We start from the raw sequence: 19,725 nt of genomic DNA, 5'->3' as shown, positions 1-19,725 counted from the left end.
TCCTCAGTTGTGGGATTATGAATTTGGAGCATCTAGTAAAGGATACTTAATTTCATTTATTACTCACATTTTCTGATAAAATACTTTTCCCAAATGATTTAGCTCATAATTGTTTTCAACTTTGGGTAACTGGCCCTTTTAAAGTACCAAATATACGTGTTTGTAGTCTAGACTTTATTGTCTTTGTCCATTATAAATTGGAACAAGTGATGAACCCTTGTACCTAAGTTGCCATTAGTTTTTAGTTCTGTGGTCAGTTCCTCTTTATCTATCAAAGTGAGGTCTAATGTAGCAATGTCCCATGTCGGATGCAACACTTTTTGAATTTTGAAATTCCAAAGATGATTTAGCACTGGCATCATAAGACCTCCAGCAGCTCACTCACTTTTTCCATGACTCATTACATTTAGGAGTTGCTCATCTTGTGATTTGATTGTAACAGAGTCCAAGTAATATCCCATGTTGTGCTCTATCAGGAAGGATCCATAATCATTCAAGATAATTTTCCTGTGAGTTATCAATAACTGGGAAACAAGAAATGCCAGGTTTTTTTACATTTCCTGCCCCCTTTTGCTCATTGGATCCTTTCTAAGTAGGTTATAACTATTGATTTTAACATTCTAGTCATGGAAATCAGCTCACCAGGTTTCAGTAATACCAACTAAATCAAGTTTATGCCAATAATAAGCAATCCCAATTTCCCTCATCTGTTATCTAGACTCTTACCATTGGTCTATAGACAATTAAAGATTTTTTTCTCTTCGTGTCCTTTGGTTCCTTGATTAACTTTCATCTCAAGATCTCAGTTTTGTGCTAAGTGAAGGCTATATTGTCCTTCTTTTAACACTCCTCTTTTGTTATTAGTTTAACTCCTAATTACTCTAGTCAGGCTGTCCCTGAGGAAACTGCTGTTCTTTCTACTGAACTGGAGGCAATCCAAATGACCAAGCCACCTCTGCCCATAAAAGGAGGACCAATGTTCAACAAAACCAAAATTCTCCATTGTTTACCATTTAGCTAGCTAGTGGTTTACATCCAGATGCTTCTGTTTTCTGTTCTCTGTGCCCTGTGGGAGAGGAAGGATCTCAGAAATGATTGCATAGTGGCTGTTCTGTTGTCTCCCTGTCATTTGCGGAATGTTCTTTCAATTCTTCTGAATGTTTAATCTCCAGGAAAGACTGTTTGTGTCTCTCAGATGATTGGAGACCTCTGTGGGTGTCACAGAAGAGTAGGGGAGTTACTGGGCCCTGCACTCCCATCCACAGTCAGATCTGACTCCCAGTCAGCAGGTAGAACAGAAGGTTTATTAATCCACAGGGATATCGCATAGAGCAGAGTTGTCAGCTCAGAAACCAGAAGCTGTCTGTATAATCCATCTTGGGGAGAGGGAGCTCAGCTAAGGGCCCTGCCTCCCACCTCTGCACCCCCAAACCAGGGAGACTAACTCACACACTCAGAAGCCCATCCCAGTCCTGAAGCATGCCCCATCTCTGACCTTTGTCCAGCCTCCTTGTTACAGCCTCTGCTAGACTCAGGTTACAGAAGCATCAGCCATTATATACATAGGACAGGCTATCACACCAACATTCCCATCACCATCTAGGTATGAGGGCAGTGCCCAGGGAAACTGTGGCACACACATAGGATTATTACAGGACAGTAGAAATCACATGCAACATCGCAAGTAAAAAGAGCAAATACAATCCCCACTTCATCAGAGTGGGCAAGCTTGATTCTTGTACAGGTCGGGGTGAGCATCCACAGGTGCATCTCTCCATTCTCTTGGACCAATTGGATATTGAGAGGTATCCTTCATAGTTTCCATGGTGAGAAACTAGTATTGATTGTAAACTTCTAGCTGTGTGGGGTTCCTTCTGGTCCTCTTCTCCCCAAGCCTGCCCTTACTTATCTGTGTCCAGCCATGCAGAATGCTGCTGTGACCCTTTGCCAGGCTTCATCTGTGTCTTCTTTCTATAATCCCTTTTTTCTGTGACTCTCCTCCTATATCATTCTTCACACCCAACCACAAATCAGTACATTTTGTCCCATCGACACACTCCATGGTCTCCACTCACAAAGCTGTACAACAATACTGCAGCCCATTTGCCCCTGAACATACCTCTGCTCCTCCTATACCCTTCCCATAAGATTGTGTAGAGGTGGGAAATTTCAGGGGAAGTCCTGTTCTCCCTCCTTGTAGCCCTGATATTGCAGCATTGGTGAGAAGAGAGAGGAGGAAGGACAGAAATGAGCCAATTTGTATTTCCCCACAATGGGTGTCCAAGTGAGTGTGAAGAGCCACTCTCGGATGCTAGACTTTTTTTGCTTCTTCTTCCCACACTATGAATATGGTATCAGTTGCTCCCCCTCACCTGTAACAACTCTGTATCCCGAGGGATAGGGAAATTGCTCATTCTACCTCCTGCAGCAGCTGTGGTTGGTTGCTCTTCAGTAGGAGGTGGGAAAGCAGTCAATCAGAGGGGTTCTCCCCATGCTGTCAAAAATTTTGTGAAAGCTGGAGCTTCTCCAATCATCTGCAGACTGTCTTCAGTAGGAGCAAAAAAATATCTGAAAGCTATAAAGTTTTTTCTGGATCCATGAGAACCCATAGCATAGGACTCCATTTTAGGCCATCGAAGGAGGTTTGTAAGTGCTGCTATTTGGTATTTTATATAACTGAATGTGGTTTTATGAAGGTAGTACTGGAAGGGAGGCAGAACTGTTCACCAAAAAGTGGATAAACAGTAACTTTTTATCTTCACTGTATTATTAGTGTAAGTTCATGCACTAAAGTAGCACTGCAACACGCTGGAACTACGCAGAATGATTTGATAAGCGCTGATGAGTTGTAATTCAAGCGGTTACATCTCAACTCCATTACTAGCTAAAGCTTGAGAAGTAAACTATTCAATAAAAAATAAATAAATTCAGTGGCAACTACAGATGCAGTGACACTGAAACATTTCAAACATCTGTATAGATTTCCCAAGTTGTTTAGGTCAAAAAAAAAAAATCTGAAATAACATTCAATGGTTTGTACTGGAATTTTTTTAAATTAGTTTTGATTTTTCAATTTAAAATAAGTGTATTCTGAACTTTTATTTAATTTGATTCAAAATTAAAGACATTTTAAATTCTTGAAATCAAAAGGAAATATTCTGTTTTAGGTCAAATGAAACGCTATTTGACCAAAAACTACTACTTGCTACTATTTTTCTGGAAACGCCTGCAAACCAAATTAATTATTTGAAGAGTTCTGATGAGCAGGATTTGACCTTTTCTCCTCCAATTTAAGTTAGTGATTTGTGTGTATGGAGCACCAATGCAAATCAATTTAGGGGCAAAACAAGTCATAGCTCAATTAAACAATGCAGTGAAGAGAAGCCCTAAGTTATTTGGGCTCTAATTCTGGTTTATTTTAAGTGGTATGTGGGTGATCAGAAATAATAAGTAATGATTTACTCTAGAAAGGGAAAAATAAACTGCATGTATCCTGAAAATAAATAAATAAAGCTACATGAAGGGACAAAGAGGCTGATTGGATAAAATACCAAATGGGTGGAGACACGGTATTATGAAATGGTCTCCAGAACCAGAATCTTACTTTAGTCTAGCTGTTCTGTCAGTCTAGAGAGTTACCAGATTAATGAGTTCAGTCTAGGAAAAAAACTGAGCCTGGATAATGGATTAATGCTGTTTAGTTTAAGGATTTTTGCCAGATAACTCCTGATCCCAGATTTTACAAAAGGGTGACTACTTCAAAATGACTGATACTGGAATTCCAAATTAAAGTGCTCTTTTAAAGGAGATCTCAGATTAAAATATGTTGATACTTGTAACAAATTCCCTTCTGTTTTAAGAAGGGCCATAGTGGGTGAGACCAAAGGTCTGCCTAGTCCAGAATCCTATCTTCTGACACTGTCCACTGCCATGTGCCCCAGAAAGAAATGCATAGAACAGGTGATCATCAAATGAGCCATCCATCACCCACTCCCAGCTTCTGGCAAAAAAAGGGGCAGAACTTCAACCCTGCCCATCCTGGCTCATAGCCATTGATGGACCTATCCTCCATGAACTTATCGGCTGTGTCTAGATTGGCCAGTTTTTCCGGAAAATCAGCTGCTTTTCTGGAAAAACTTGCCAGCTGTCTACACTGGCTGCTTGAATTTCCGCAAAAGAACTGACTTCCTACTGTAAGAAATCAGTGCTTTTTGCAGAAATACTATGCTGCTCCCATTCAGGCAAAACTTTTGCACAAAAGGGCCAGTGTAGACAGCTCAGATTTGTTTTCTGCAAAAAAGCCCCAATCGCGAAAATGTTTGAATAGGAGTGTGGGAAGACCACTATTTACCTCGTTCCATTTGGATAAATGACCATTTATTCCCCGCTATGGTTTCCTATCTTTTAACCAGTAACCAATCCATCAGAGGATCTTTCCTTGTACCCAATAACAGCTTACTTTGCTTAAGAACCTTTGTTAAGGGACCTTGTCAAAGGTTTTCTGAAAATCAAAGTACACTATATCCACTGGATTCCTTTTGCCCATATTCTTGTTGAATTCCTCAAAGAATTCTAGTAGATTGGAGAGGCATGCTTTTCCTTTTGCAAAAACAATGTTGATTCTTCCCAAAAAAATTATGTTCAAGTGTCTGACAATTCTGCTCTTTACTATGGTTTCAACCAATTTGCCCAATACTGAAATCAGATTTCCTAGCTTGTGATTGCCAGGATCACCTCTTTTAAAAATTGGGGTCACATCAACTATCCAACAGTCATTTGTTAGAAGGGCTGATTTAAAAGAAAGCTTATGAATCACAATTATTAGCTCTTCAATTTCACATCTGAGTTCCTTCAGAACTCTGGGTGAATACCATCTGGTTCTTATCACTTACTGCAGTTTAATTTATCTATTTGTTCTAAAACCTCCTCTAATGACACCTTAAGGTGGGATAGCTCCTCATAGTGTCACCCAAAAAGAATGACTTGGGTTTGGAAATCTTCCTTATAACCTCAGCCAAAGCAATCCTCAGTTGTCCAGTGGACCTACTGTTGTTTAGTGGGCTTCCTACTTCTGCTGTACTTACTATTTAATGCTATTTCTTTTTGAGTCTTTAGCTTCCCTGTAAATGTGTAACATGACACTAATCAGTATTTCCTCATAAATAGATCATATAAGGAGAAAAACTTCTATGATTTAAGGAGCAATGTCATAATTCCAAAATTTAAAAAGACCCATTCTATTATAAACATTATGGCTACATCTAAACTGGCCCCTTCTTCAGAAGAGGCATGCTAATTTCTAACTTTGGAATAGGGAAATCCGCGGGGGATTTAAATATCCCCCGCGGGATTTAAATAAACATGGCCACTGCTTTTTTTCCGGCTTGGGGAAAAGCTGGAAAAGAGCGTCCAGACTGGCGCGATCCTCCGGAATAAAGCCCTTTTCCGGAGGATCTCTTATTCCTACTTCAGGAGGGCTTTATTCCGGAAGATCACGCCAGTCTGGACGCTCTTTTCTGGCTTTTCCCCAAGCCGGAAAAAAAGCGGTGGCCATGTTTATTTAAATCCCACGGGGGATATTTAAATCCCCCGCGGATTTCCCTATTCCAAAGTTAGAAATTAGCATGCCTCTTCCGAAGAAGGGGCCAGTCTATACACAGCCTATTAGTAAGCACCTTTTAACTTTGATTAAATAACTACGTTCTGCCTGCAAATTATTGTGTTTCACCTAAGACCAAAATTGTGGGAAATTATGGGAAATTGATCAAGCCATTTCTGTATAACAGAATTCCAAAAAAATTACAATGTTTCACATTTGCCAGAAAGACTAATTTATTTGTCCACTTATGCTACTACTCAAATATAGCTTGTTTTTCCAAATTTTGGCTTTCCTTACAGTTAGCTCTTCCCAAGAAGTATGGCTTTGCCGGGTTTGGATAAACATGTATATAAACAGTTATTTACAGGTCAATTGGCAATGGGCTCATATCTCAGTCACTCTGACACACTCTACTCTCCAGGATGATATGAAACAGATTATAGGAGGTACGATGGCAGCAGATTCATGGATGTCTGGCCCTCACTGTTGCCAGGAAGCAGCTCCAAAAAATAAAAAATCTTCGATCCTTTTATGTCCATCAGGAGACGAAGAGTAAACAGCTAATGTTTGTTCAGTGCTTTCAATGTATCACAGGGTATATGCAACTGGTATCACCTCATACCCATTCACATTCTATAAATGCAGGATAAAAATATCAACATCTTTGCTCATCTTTCTCTGCACGACTTCCCATTATAGTTTGGAGACCTTCCTCCTGTCCAACCTACAGATTCATGGTAGGCCAAGAATATATAATCATAATTACATATACCAATATGCAACCTCTGCAAGAAACAGTAAGTTCTAAAGGCATGGCAAGTGTGTAGTGGGTTTGAAGTATATTTCAGAATCAGGATGACCCTGTTTGACAGCATTCTCTGTCCAGATCTACGAGGTTCTTCCACAACATGTATTTCCTTGACTTCAAAAGTTTGGTTGAGTGGGATATTCCTTGAAGTAGCATTAAGTGCACATAAAAAGGAATGCTTAATTTTTATACCTATTTCAATATCACCAACATTTTCTTTTTCTATTACTTTTTCCCTTGAGATTCAGTGTACATTTATTCCTTCAGTTTAAAAAAAAAAAAAAAGAGAGAATCTTCCACAATGGAAAATATAACAGAATGAAGTTTGTGTTGACAATTTTCTAGATGTTTTACAATCCTCTTCTTCCTTTTATTTCAGAGCTGTTAGGTTATGTCTACACTACAGCGTTATTTTGAAATATCTTATTTTGAAATAGTTAATTCAAAATAAGGTATTTCGAAATAAGGCGTCTACACACAAAATGTATTTCGAAATAGCGTTTTGCTATTTTGAAATAGCGCGTCCACACTGACTGGATGCTGAATTGCATTTAAGGCCAGCTGAAACTGGTTCCAGCAGGGCATCAGGTCAGTAGTTGCTTTGTGTGGATGCTGCCTGAGGCTATCTGAGGGTTGTGCTTAAAGGGACCCCCCTGGACAGCCAGTTCTCAGCCTTCCCTGCTTGCTTGCCTACCTTGCTGAAGGACAGCAAAGCATTTTTGTTTCTGTCTGCTTTGGTTGCCCTGACTCGGGACACCACAGCACTTGGCATCATGGAGCCAGAGCTACCCCTGGACACTCTGGGGCTCATTTTGTATGTCTTGCGGCAAGCCTGGCTGCAATTGCTGGAGACTGCCTGGCAGCATCTGCTGCAACGCAACCCCCAGGCCCTCTTCCAGACCCCCCTCAGGGCCGGGGAGGAGCAGCAGCAGCACCTGGCACCAGTGTGCCCTGCTGCATCTGGTGTCTAGACACCAGCAGCGACTGGTGGGACCACATCGTCTTGGAGTACTGGGGAGAACAAAAATAGACCTGGAACTTCAGGATGAAGAAGTACACTTTCCTCGAGCTCTGTGAGTGCCTCACCCCTGCTCTGCGGCAACAGGACATGCACATGAGGCCCACCATTCCCTCCAGAAGTGTGTGGCCATCATCCTCTGGAAGCTCTCTACGCCGGATAGCTACCAATCTGTGGTGAACCAGTTCGGCGTGGGGAGATCCACCATCAGAGCAGTGCTCATGCGGGTATGGCAGTCTCTAGCCACTGTGCTGGGGGAGGGAGGGTGCAAGGAGGGGATGGGCTGCCCTAGGGAAAAGGGAGGGAGGTGGTGCAAGTCCCCTCCCTGGGAGGGTTTGTTTTGTCCCAGCTGCACTATGGACTGCCTGCGGTGGCCAGGATTGCAGGGGGGGTTGCTCCTGCGGAGTGGGGGCACGGGGCAGTGGCGGGGAAGGAGCACTCTCAGCCACCCTGGCACCCCAGTGATTCTCGGTTTTGTGTGTCCCTCTGCAGGTGGTCAAGGCCATCATTAGAGTGCTGCTCCACAGAGTCATCCGCCTCACTGATTTGGATGCAGTGATTGAGGGGTTTGACGCCCTGGGCATCCCCAACTGCGGGGAGGCAATCGATGGGACCCACATCCCCATCCGTGCCCTGCAACACCAGGCCTCCCTGTACATCAACCAGAAGGGATACTTCTTGGTCATCCTGCAGGCTGTGTCTTACCACCAGGGCCAGTTCATGGACATTAATGTGGGCAGGTCCGGCAAAGCACACGACGCGTGGGTTTACTGCAACTCCTCCATGTGCCAAAGGCTGCACGCCAGGACTTTCTTCCTCGACCACCACATTAGGGTTGGGGATGTGGACATGCCTGTGTGCCTGGTGGGGAATGCGGCCTATCCCCTACAATCCTGGCTGATCAAACCCTACACAGGATACCTCAACCCCTCCCGACAGGCCTTTAATGCCAAGCTCAGCAGGGCCTGCATCATCACGGAGGGGGCATTCAGCCGGTTGAAGGCCCGTTTTAGATGCCTTTCCTGCCAGGCTGGATTGTTACTGATATTTAACAAAATTTAGAAAGACTATTCAAGTTAGCTTCCCAGAACTACTTAAAGTTGTGCTCACCCATTTTAAAAGGATGGTATCTCAGGTGCGGACCCTCTTTCCAGTATCTAATCACCTGTAGTGTCAGCTCTCAGGGGAATAGGACACGTATAAATAAAACTTAAGACGTAAATTGCAGTGAAAACCACAAGACTATATTTTACACATTAAATTTAGTAAACATATACCTCGAGGGAACATTGAGGGGCAGTCCCCCAATGTTCCAGTAACTACACTTACAGGGCTCGTCTACACTGGCCCCTTTTCCGGAAGGGGCATGTAAATTTCACCAGTCGTCGTAGGGAAATCCGCGGGGGATTTAAATATCCCCCACGGCATTTAAATAAAAATGTCCGCCGCTTTTTTCTGGCTTTTAAAAAAGCCGGAAAAGAGCGTCTACACTGGCCCCAATCCTCCGGAAAAAGTGCCCTTTTCCGGAGGGTCTTATTCCTACTTTGACAGCTACCTTCAGAAAAGGGCTTCTTCCTTGTAGAAAGAACATTACCAATGCTGGGAAAAATCCCTCTGTTCTTTCAATTTACTTTCAGAAGAACGCTATTGCAGTGTGGATGTAACACAGGCTTTGTCAGGAAAAACGTCCATTTTTCTGACAAAATTCTGTAGTGTAAACATACCCCTATTGTAGCTGCATAATTTGATTTCTGCATCTATGCACACTTAAAAGCTGTGCTCAATTTAGGTCTCTTCCTGGATGTCCCATGCCTACCTTTTCTATGTTTTTTTGTCTAGATGGTAATCTTATCAGGTTTATATTAGCTCATCATTCAACCTTAAACCAACATTTAAAATGGACTGATTCTTTTTATATATCATGACACTTCCGTGTATGCTTTGTTACATTTATTTCATTATTTTTCCTTCAGGGTCCAGACATGAAGAAACAGCACAGAGGTGCATAAAAATAAACTTTAAGTGGTATGTGCACATGTGGTGGAAGTTTCTTTTTCAAACTATTTGTGGTAAGTTTTCACATTTCAGAAAGAGAGTCAAGGTGTAGGGTGTTTTTTTTCAAGAACAAACTCAGCCAGCCTTATTTTAAGCAGTGGAAAAGCAGTAAACTGTGTTTCAAATGCAATGAAACTATTTTAAAATAGTCAACAACATAAAGTGGCAGTGGCTAAAAATATTATTGGGACTTAATTTTCAGTTGTAATGAGCAGCAACAAGTCTAAATTAAGTCAGTGGAGTTGCAGGTGCTTGATAGGTGAGTAACTTGAATAAAATAGCTCTGCAGTACTCCAATTTCTTAGCTGAAAGCACTCAAAATGGATCTTTCACAATGGATGCAACAGTGCATAATGATTATTAGATAGGTTCAAAGTGTTTTCACATTGATTTGCATGCAGCCTGTCTCAGTATCTTTCAGCAGTATCTTTAACCTAGTATGGGCTAAAGCTATACAACATCCCTATTTCATAACACAATTCCTCATTAAACATCCTCTTCTGCTTTTAAAAAGCTAGTCATATTACAGTAGACCATTTGCAGCTTCAAAATTTAAGTATACACTACCATACATTTCTGATCTATGTTCTCTGTACCTACTTTCTGACTGTTGTGATTTCAGTCTTCTCATCTGCATTCTCTCTCTCTCTCTCTGTCTTCCCCCCCCCCCCTTCCCTCTTTAAAAAAGAAATCTTGGGTTTCTATGTTTGAAAGCTGAAAGGTCTGCTTATCACTTAAAAGTAATGAATATCTATAAGCCTTCAGCTAAGAAAAATTGCTATATCAATAGGGCATGTGGTTGTGGTTAGGCAAATAGATATTTACTCACAGAATTCAAATGCTTCCTCTCTTTTATAAACAAAAGTTGAAAGCCATTTTATTCATGATTATATAAAAAAAGGTCAATTGCCAAATAAACATCCTATCAGATTTCAACAAGGAGCAATTCTGAAAACAAGTTACATGGTCTGATGCAATATGATATGAATCATATGATCTGATTAAAATGATAATCCAGATGAAGATCATTTGTATATCTGATTTCAGTCGTCTGTGCTCTGCTGCTTCCAATGCACATTCTTGTAATTCCAGTCTAGCAAAGATGACAACTATTCTGAAGATATGAAATGGAAAACAAAGTTGAGAAGACATGGGATTGCCACCTCACAATATTTGGTGTTTTTCTTAAAACTCCATTTCTAGAATCATATGATTATCTGAGAATCTCATATTTTATTTAAAGTAATTTTTTAGTCCTGAAGGCTGTGGACAACAGTTTGAAAATGTTAAATCTAAAGCTTCAAATACCCCAAAACAAAATGATCCCAAAAATTATTTTTATAAATCTCATTCTTAAGCTGGTCTTATGATTTTTCAGGTCTAGTTAGTGATTTTTGAATGCTCACAGTTACCAGTATTGAAGGCAACAAAGTGCTATAAACCAGGTCACTTAGTATTCACTAGCCATTTACTACATAAAACTTCCATTTACTACATCTCATCTAAGCTTTAGCAGAAATGAAAGGCCCCACTAACAGGAATTCAATAGACTAGAAACTCCAGACACAGAATCTTTGTATATGAAAGGTTCATTCTGAGGCTGAATCAGTGCTAATACTTTAGGAACTCTGGTATAAAGGCTTCAGCAGCTGCTGGAATTTTTACTACCATGTTGATTAAATCTGCTCCTCAGAGACAGTTCTTACAGATAATAATAGCTATGCTTTCCCAATTCAGACACTGAAGATCCATAACTGCTCGTAAATGATCATCTCAGTTTCTGTTGAACTCTTCACTGTCATTCTTGATCTTGAATAATCTGGACATAAGTTCTTTTTATGATAGAAGGAGTTCTTCATCTTTTTTCTTCAAGTTTGAAGAAAACACACTCACCAAGTTCTAGACCTGGCAGTTGTTAAACTAAGTGATGTTGGATATAAAAGTGTTGGGAAGTTCTTTTTGCCTTTTTATCTCCTTTGACTCCTCTTTATGTCTGACCACTTTGGAAATAGGTTCTTTTCCAAATTTGGAATAGTTCAGGACTTATGCTGTACAATATCCAGAAACTACTGTTGGAGTTGATCTGTAACTCAGAAGAACAAGGAATCAATCTTCCTGATGCAGGATTTTCTAAGTCGTCTGTAATGTACACTCTGCCTCTCCCTTCATTTGTGGGTAAAATGGGCTGCCAGTAGTAAGATCAAAATTATATTTCATTCAGAGTGAGTTAAATTCCTGTGCAGTGAATTGCGGCTCATCATCCTTCATCTCTGCTCTGGAATTCCAAAAATGAACAAAATGCACTTTCGTTTCTTGACAACACAATGACATGGTGTGCTTTTGATGTACATTATTTCTATATACTTGCAAAAACAGCCCAGTACAATCACAAGATGTCATCTGAATTTGCATAAATGTTTAGCTTGCCTCTGCCAATATATGTCTGGAGGTACTTGTCAGCATTGTTTTTTGAAGTATTTTGTTCTGACTCTCCTTTCAAAAGTTCAATATTACCAAAGTGTATAAAATTCTTCTACCTTTTTCACTATTCTTATCATGATTGTCATACTTCAACTAAGAAAGTTGTTGGTCTTTGATTCTTTCATCATGTGCACACTGAATGCAAAACTTTTTTTTCTTTATAAGCTGCTTTTCTGGTGACCTAGCCCATGAAGTTTAGAATCCCTTGGGGGCTAGTCAAGGGTGAGTCAGATAATTTCAGCTAGACTAGACTAACTGACTACAATGACTAGACTAGACGTCTAGACTACAATTTTTTATTGGAAAAAGGTACGTAATTTGCGCTCCACAATTTGCTTACCTTTTTCCGATAGGCTAAATTTTGGAAAAGCCTCTTCCGACAAAACTATCTACACTGTACCAAATTTCATAAAAAACTCCTCTTTTGGAAGAGCCCTTCTTCCTCATGGAAGGAGGAAGACAGGGCTTCTGAAAAAACACTTCTGCTCTTCTGCAAAAAAAAAAAAAAAAAGCGGAAAAGCAGACACGGTCCCTGGATATGGTAGAGTTTTTCCGGGATGCTAGAGGTATCCTGGAAAAACTCCATAGTGTAGACATGGAGGACTTGAAGATTATTGTAAGTCCCTTGTGAGATGATGTTCACATCTGCTTCTCAGATAATTTTAAAGTCTATAGTCTTTCTACAATATTCAGTTTCTCTCTCCAGGTGGACTCTGTCATCATACAAGACAAATCCCAGAAGCAATGGATCTTAATTGTTCGTAATATGAATCAACTCCCCAGCTGCCTTAATATGGAAAACAATTGCAGAATATCTATTTTGTGCATTTATTACACCTTGCACTGATTGAACATACATAATCTCTTATGCAATGGATTTATTCTGAATTTTGTTCATTTCAGCTGATATGATTTGATGTTTGACTGGTATTTGTCCCTCTTAGCTTGGGAGTTCTCTCTCCTTACCTCGGGGATTTTATGAAAAATGACTTTCAACATTCATGCTGCTTACATTGTCTAAGCTAGATTCTTATTTTTCAGGTTTTTGCAAGTTTCTCCTGCCTGTTTGATTAGTTTACATTGTTTAGCTATAAGTATAACAATGTCTTGGGTTAATTCTGTCTTTATTGGGAGCTGCTCTGAAAAGTTTTTATCTATTTACCCAACAATGAGTATGAGTTTAATTTTTTCATGTTTGTAGTTCCCAAATCAGTTTTAAACTCATATATGCAGAGCTTCTATAAAACCTTCAAAATGTTCCCATAGCCTTGAATTCTCTGCAGAAAACATACTCTTTTCAAAGCTACATTTCCCTGAGATATAAAGTATGCATAGATACACTATATCCATAACCTTTTTATAGTAATCTTTTTAACATCCTCACTAAACCAAATGAATTTAAAGATATTCTATGCCTACTCCTCTATAGTACAAATTAAAGAATGCTTCTAAATACCCCAATTTCCTTGTAGTGTTTTTTTAACAATGTGAAATCTTGCAAAATACTTCTTCCAGTATGTCCATTGTAAAGGTCTATCAAAGTTGAAGTTGTTTTGAGCAGGACAAGTGGCATGTTGATGAAATTCTGCAATCTCTCTTGCCTTTTTTCCTTTTGTTTGCAACCTTTGTTGTTGTTCTTCTCTGGCACTAGTTTATTTGTGATATCAAGTCATATACATCTTGTGTACTGTAGATTGCAGACTGCTATTAGTAGGATAGTCTTCTATGCAGGGTAGAAGTACAACAGAACTTCCTTCCGGAGAGAGATGCATCAGGTGTGTTCACAATAAGATTCTTTAATGTACTGGCAACATGTCTCAGGTTAGCTTAAGTTAAGGTATATAAATTCACAGAATCACCTAGTGGCAAACTGTATAATACACTTTAGCATCCATTAAAATGTCCTTATGAGCTTCCAACATTTGCCAGTCAACAACATGCTCATTGTACCATTGTGCTCACCTAATACAGACATATGGACTTTACTCCCTGTTTTTCCTCTACTATTGAACAGTCCATTCACCCACAACACTGAGAATAAGCTTCTTTTGGGATTGAATAGTTCACATTTAAAATAATTGACCACAAAGATTTTGCCTCCATTCTTGTTTACAGAATTGAAAATACAATAAAGGTAGGACAATACCATGGATGTGGTTTCATTTCTATTGTAAATACCCAACTGATTTATTGGAAAGACAGCAGAATAACAAAGTAGAAAGAAGAGCTCAGTGTCACAATTTTCAAGTAATTGAGAGTACAACAACTTTGTCTATTGCACAGCAGATTTAATAACCACTAAAGGAAGTCTCATATCAAAGAAAAACATTCTGCCACTTGTTTATTTTATAAGATCTGAAAGATATACTAGCTGCAAGATATTTTCTTTAACATCTCTCCTCAATACAAGGAAAATTTATTACTCTTTTCCATGAATGAGATTACCTACATCTGCACAATGAAAAAACAGACTAACTGCTCTATGACTTAATTACTATTGTGCTCACCAATAAAGTTCCATCTCTGCTGTAAAATTTAACATTGTTCCTTATTTTAATGATGCTTTTTTTCAGTTTTAGGAACTCTTCTTGATTCCCTACTTTTTTTTCTATATCTTATAATCAGAGGCACACTGTCTCTTACCTTTCAGCAGAGCCTTGCATGGATATGACATTTATATTTGCTCATGCAGATATCTATGGCTATAAAATGGATATCTGCGGAGCTGCAGGGCCCCAGCAGAAACCATTGCAGCAAAATCAGCAGCATTTCAGCCTGCCACTTGCAGGAGCCAATGCCCAATCTTGGTAGGTCCTCTGGTGTGGCTGTACCATCCAGCCCTGCCTCTTGGGATGGAGATCAAGCTCACCGGCAGCTGTTAATGTGTACAAGTGGCTTGCATGCTCCTAGGCAGGAGTTCCTTCCCTACAGTGGTCTGGAGCTCCTGTCCAGCTACTGGTGAGCCTGGTGTCTCTCTCAATAGGCAAGGGCAGGGGTGTTAACCAAGCAACACATTGGAGGTGTATGTGGTCTCAGATGCCACCCAGTACAGCCCACGGTGCAGCTAGGCCACCTCCCTGCAGAGCAGGTGAGCCAGGGAGCTGTGCTGGGCAGGGAGAGACAGAGGCAGGGTGCTGGGCTCCTGCAAGGGGTGGCCTGACATACTGCTGTTTTTATTGCTATGGTTCCTTGGACAGCCCTATAGCTCCGAGGATAACCACATCCTCGTGGCTATACAATTGGTAGCCATGCAGGGCTCTATCTTTTAGCTGCTCAGCAGCTTTCTTCTTTGGAAACTCCCAGTACTTCCCAGAAGCCGAGATTTTTGACACTGTCTTCCATTAGACTGCTCCTAAGTACTCAGCAGCACTAACTCCAGTGCTCCTATGGCTGGCCATGTTTCCCCTCCAGTTGCACCCTCTCCTCCTTTCAGTGCTGTTCTAGTCATCCATAGATAAGTAAAATGAATAATCACTTGTCATAACCTAAACCCATCCTGTCTTAAGAGAGCCTGAGAAATGAACAATTTTACATCCCAGAGGTGGTAACATTCATGTTCTCTCTGAATTTAAAAACTGCAGTTTTGGCCGGCCTGTTGAAAGAAGGAGCATGTGCAAGCTGAGGTGAGCCTGCTCAATCTCCACATAGTTCCTGTTCCTCCAAGGCCAGAAGGGACCATTGTAATCATCCAGCCTGACCTCCCATATAGTACAGGCCATTGAACTTCCCCAAAATAATCCCAAAAGCAGATCTGTTAGAAAAAACAGCCAATTTTCATTTAGAAATTGTCAGTAATAGAAAAACAACCTTTGGTAATTTGTTCCAATGATCAACTGCACTCATGTCAAAAATATATGACTTCTTTCCAACCTGAATTTATATATCTTCAACTTTGAGCTATTGGATTGTCTTCTGGACTGAAAAGCCCATTATTAAATATTTCTTCCCCATGTAAATACTTACAGACTGCAATCAAGACAACCCTTAAACCTCCTCTATGCTAAGCTAAGTAGAATGTGTCTGAATCTATCACTACACATCATGTTTTCTAATATGTTAATCATTCTCTTGGTCTCTCGCTGAACACTCTCCAGTCTACCAGCATTCTTCTTGAATTGTGGCCACCAGAACTGGACTTCGTATTGCAGCAGTAGTCACACCAGTGTGCACACTGAAATAAATAACCTCACTCCTCTTCCTCGAGATTTTGTATTTATACCCTTTTGATCATATTAGCTCTTTTGGGCATATTGGGAGCATCCTGGCATCCAAATCTTTTTCAGAGTCAGTGTTTCCCACAATGGGGACCTCCAGATTGTTAACATGCTCTACATTCTTTGTGAATGTATATGTCTAGGAACATTTAGTCATGTTAAACATCTATTATTTGCATGTGCCCATCTTACCAAGTGATCAAGATTACTCTGCATCACTGATCTGCTCTCACCGTAATTTACTACTCCCACTTATGAATTTTTGTGTCATCTGCAAACATTATCAGTAGTTTTATGTTCCTTTCAGGTGATTGACAAAACATGTTAAATAGCATAAAGCCAAGAACTGATCCCTTCAGGCTCCACTAGAAACAGGCCTTATTAGATGACACTCTTCTGTTTACAATTACACTTTGGTTATGTCTAGACTACATGGAAGATTTGAAAGAGGAAAAAGTAGTCTAGATGTGTTTTTTTCGGCAAGTCCCCCCCCCACCTTTTTCAAAAAGCTGCTTTTCCTAAAAAAAATTAGGTTTACATGGCTTTTCAAAAAAGAGGGGGTTTGCAGAAAAAATGCATCTAGACTTTCACTTTCGAAAGCTCTGCTTTCGAAAGTGAGATCGGAAGTCGATATGCAAATTCATGCAGAATTTGCATATCCTCTTTCAAATCTTCTGCGTAGTCTAGATGAGCCCTTTGAGACCTATCAATTAGCCAGGTTTTAATCTATGTAAAGGATGCCATATTAGTTGTATACTGTTGTAGTTGTGTGGAACCAAGTGCAGCATGTGGCATCAACACTATTACTTTAACAAACAAACTTGTAATCTCATCAGCAAAGATACCAAGTCAGTTTGATATAATCTATATTCCATAAACCCATGTTGATGGACATTAATGACATTATCCTCCTCTGAGTCCTGTATCAGTCACTCCATTATCTTGCCCAGGATCAATGTCAGTCTGACAGGTTTATAATTACTCGGGTCATCCCATTTCCCCATTTAAGAAACTGGCACAGTTAGCACAACCATCTTCACAGAGTTTTCTATAAAGCTCCATTTCTACTTTTCTCTTTCCAAAAAGCGTGTTAATCCTGATTTCTGGGGAATTTACAGTGTATTCAAGCCTTCCCAGCAAGGCAGGAGTTCAGCTTTTTTTATAACAAACTTTGCTTTCATGTTTGTTTGCATCCTGCTGCATTGTGGGAAATTTGATTATAATAAAACCATCTTCTCTTCTTGAAAGAGCCCCCAGGCATGTTCTTTTTGACACCTGCTTTTCTGCACAACATTAGAGAATGCAGACAGAGTGAAGTTCACAGTTATGAAAAAAATATCCCCCCTCTCCCCAAGTCCAGTTTCAAATAGCTTATTTTAGGCACATTTCTTAATATTTATATATGAAAAGGCTGGACTTTTTAAAATACAGAACCTTCTTGCTGCGAACAACATATACTCCCCCCACCATTTTCATGCTGCTTGTTTAGTTACTGTGTGTAACTTCTAAAGCACACATGGTTTAAACTACAAATGCCACTTGTTTACTTGGAAACAGTACAAATCTGGAAGGGCAGGAACCTGCTACGATGTTCACAAACTGCCAGTTAGAGGTAGTCAGGTAACTGAATGACATGGGAGAAATGGTGATTTAAGTTCATAGACAAGAAGGGGTGAATTTATTGCTGGAGCCTCCTTGTGGGCAGGTATGACATAGTAGCTCTCTGCCTGTGGAGTGTCTCCTGCCAACAGCCATCCCCCATCTCTGCAGTGGATTGCCTCTTCCTGTGATGTGGCCCTTGAGAGTAGCCCCATGAATAAAAATGCAAAGGAAGTTAACATAGATAAACTGAGTTCATAAGGAACAGAAGGGAACCACTCCCTCTCAGGGTGTGTTAGGATCTCTCCCTCCCTTTCCTCAGTAAAAGGCCTTCAGACAGTGGTTGTAGCTGAGAAACTGTTGCATTCAGTAAGCCCTTTCCTGAGCAACTGAAGATCTGTTCTCTGGCCTGATCCACCCTCTAGTGTTCTACTCTGCTCCTCTTGTGCATGCTTTGCAGGTATGGTAGCACAGAGCTGCATGAGACCAGAGCTGTTCCTTAACTCCCGTTATATACTGTGGGGTCAGTATGCCCCATCACTGGCATGAATAGGAGTTTGGTTACTTCCTCTTTTTTATCAAGGTTTGAAGTCATATGAACTCATAATCTCAATGGCAAATTCATGCTGCAGCTGCAAGTTTTGCATATTCATCCAATTTAAACCATTGCACAACGAGACAAGCACATTGAAACAAACCCCCTAATGATGAAAGTCACTTGCCTGGGAGAGAACCTTTCACCCAAATTCCCCAAAATGATAGGTTTAATCAACTCTTGGGTAGGGTTTCCTGAACACCAAAAGCTAGGAGAATTCTTTAAAGTTATGTGCAAATCAGAGGAAAGAACAAATTATTCAAAATGTTGGGCTACTGATTATCCTTGTGATAGGGTATATATACCTCCACACTGGGACCGAAGGGGTTAAACAGCAACTCTGCACCTTAATGATTGCAGTCAGCCACACCTGCAGGAGATGTTCCTGAAGGTGGAACTTAAAAAGCAGCCAGACAGTTCAGATGGGAGCTGACATTGCCGGGAGAAGTTGCCCTGGGTATTCCTGAGAAGGGTACTGCAAAAGCCCTGCTGAGAAAAGAGAAGCTTACCTCTGGAACCCAGGCAGCTAGAAGCTGCCCTTAGTACCTTTTTCTTAAGTACCTTTTGCTACAGACAGCAAAGCTTGGACTAGACAGTGTGGGATAGAGGGTCGGGAGGAGTGAGTAGGAAGTAACCCGGGCAGGGAAACCTTAATGCACTCATGGGTGCATCATCTTTAGTAATCCTCACAGCACAGGTGCTGACTCCATGGGCATTCTGGGGCTGGAGTACCATGGGGAAGAATTAGTGGGCACAGAGCACCTACCAGCGCCAATCACCCCCTCCCACATGTCTTTGTGCACTGGAGGCCCTGTTGACATACTCCTCCCTTGCCCTCCAGTGCTTCTAGAACACCAAGAATAGCTGGTTTGCACATTTAGGAAACTGTGGTAGGGAGAGGGAGTGGACACAGGGTGTATTCAGGAAAGGAGGTAGGGTGAAGGTAGAAAGGTGCGTGGGGGCGGGGGAGAGCTGTGGGATGGGTTGGAATGAGGGTTGTGACCTAGGTTGGAGTAGAGGGTTGAGCACCCCTCAGCTGGAGGGGAAATCAATACTTATGTCTCACAGAACACAGGGATGGAGCCTGGTAGAGTAGGTCAGCCCAATCACCCTGACTAACCCCACCTCCACATTATATAGGAACTGACCCTTAACCACTACACAAAACTTTCATCAAGGACCAACCCTTACAATCCTGATCCACTTGGTTTCTGAAAATGTGAGGTTAAACATAAAAAATGTCCGAAGCATTAAGTTCTGAAATATGACAAGTACTGCTATTTGGCACCAATATAACAACATAACAAGGAAAAAAGAATCAACATAAAAGCAGAACTAAAAACATGTGTCTCAATT

General features: G+C 40.7%; 1 protein-coding gene across 1 annotated transcript in view; it reads right to left on the bottom strand.

Moving 5' to 3' along the window:
• Positions 1–10,370: 10,370 nt before the first annotated feature.
• The window catches only part of LOC142829926 (uncharacterized), a 122,006-nt gene continuing 112,651 nt past the window's right edge, over positions 10,371–19,725 (bottom strand). The window contains exon 5 of the transcript XR_012904859.1: positions 10,371–10,594. The gene's annotated coding sequence lies outside the window, so the exon portion shown is untranslated. The remainder of the gene's footprint in view (positions 10,595–19,725) is intronic.

The sequence above is a fragment of the Pelodiscus sinensis genome, chromosome 1 (genome assembly GCF_049634645.1).
Source record: "Pelodiscus sinensis isolate JC-2024 chromosome 1, ASM4963464v1, whole genome shotgun sequence".
In the NCBI taxonomy this organism is placed as follows: Eukaryota; Metazoa; Chordata; order Testudines; family Trionychidae; genus Pelodiscus; species Pelodiscus sinensis.
This window is presented reverse-complemented; position numbering and strand designations above follow the sequence as displayed.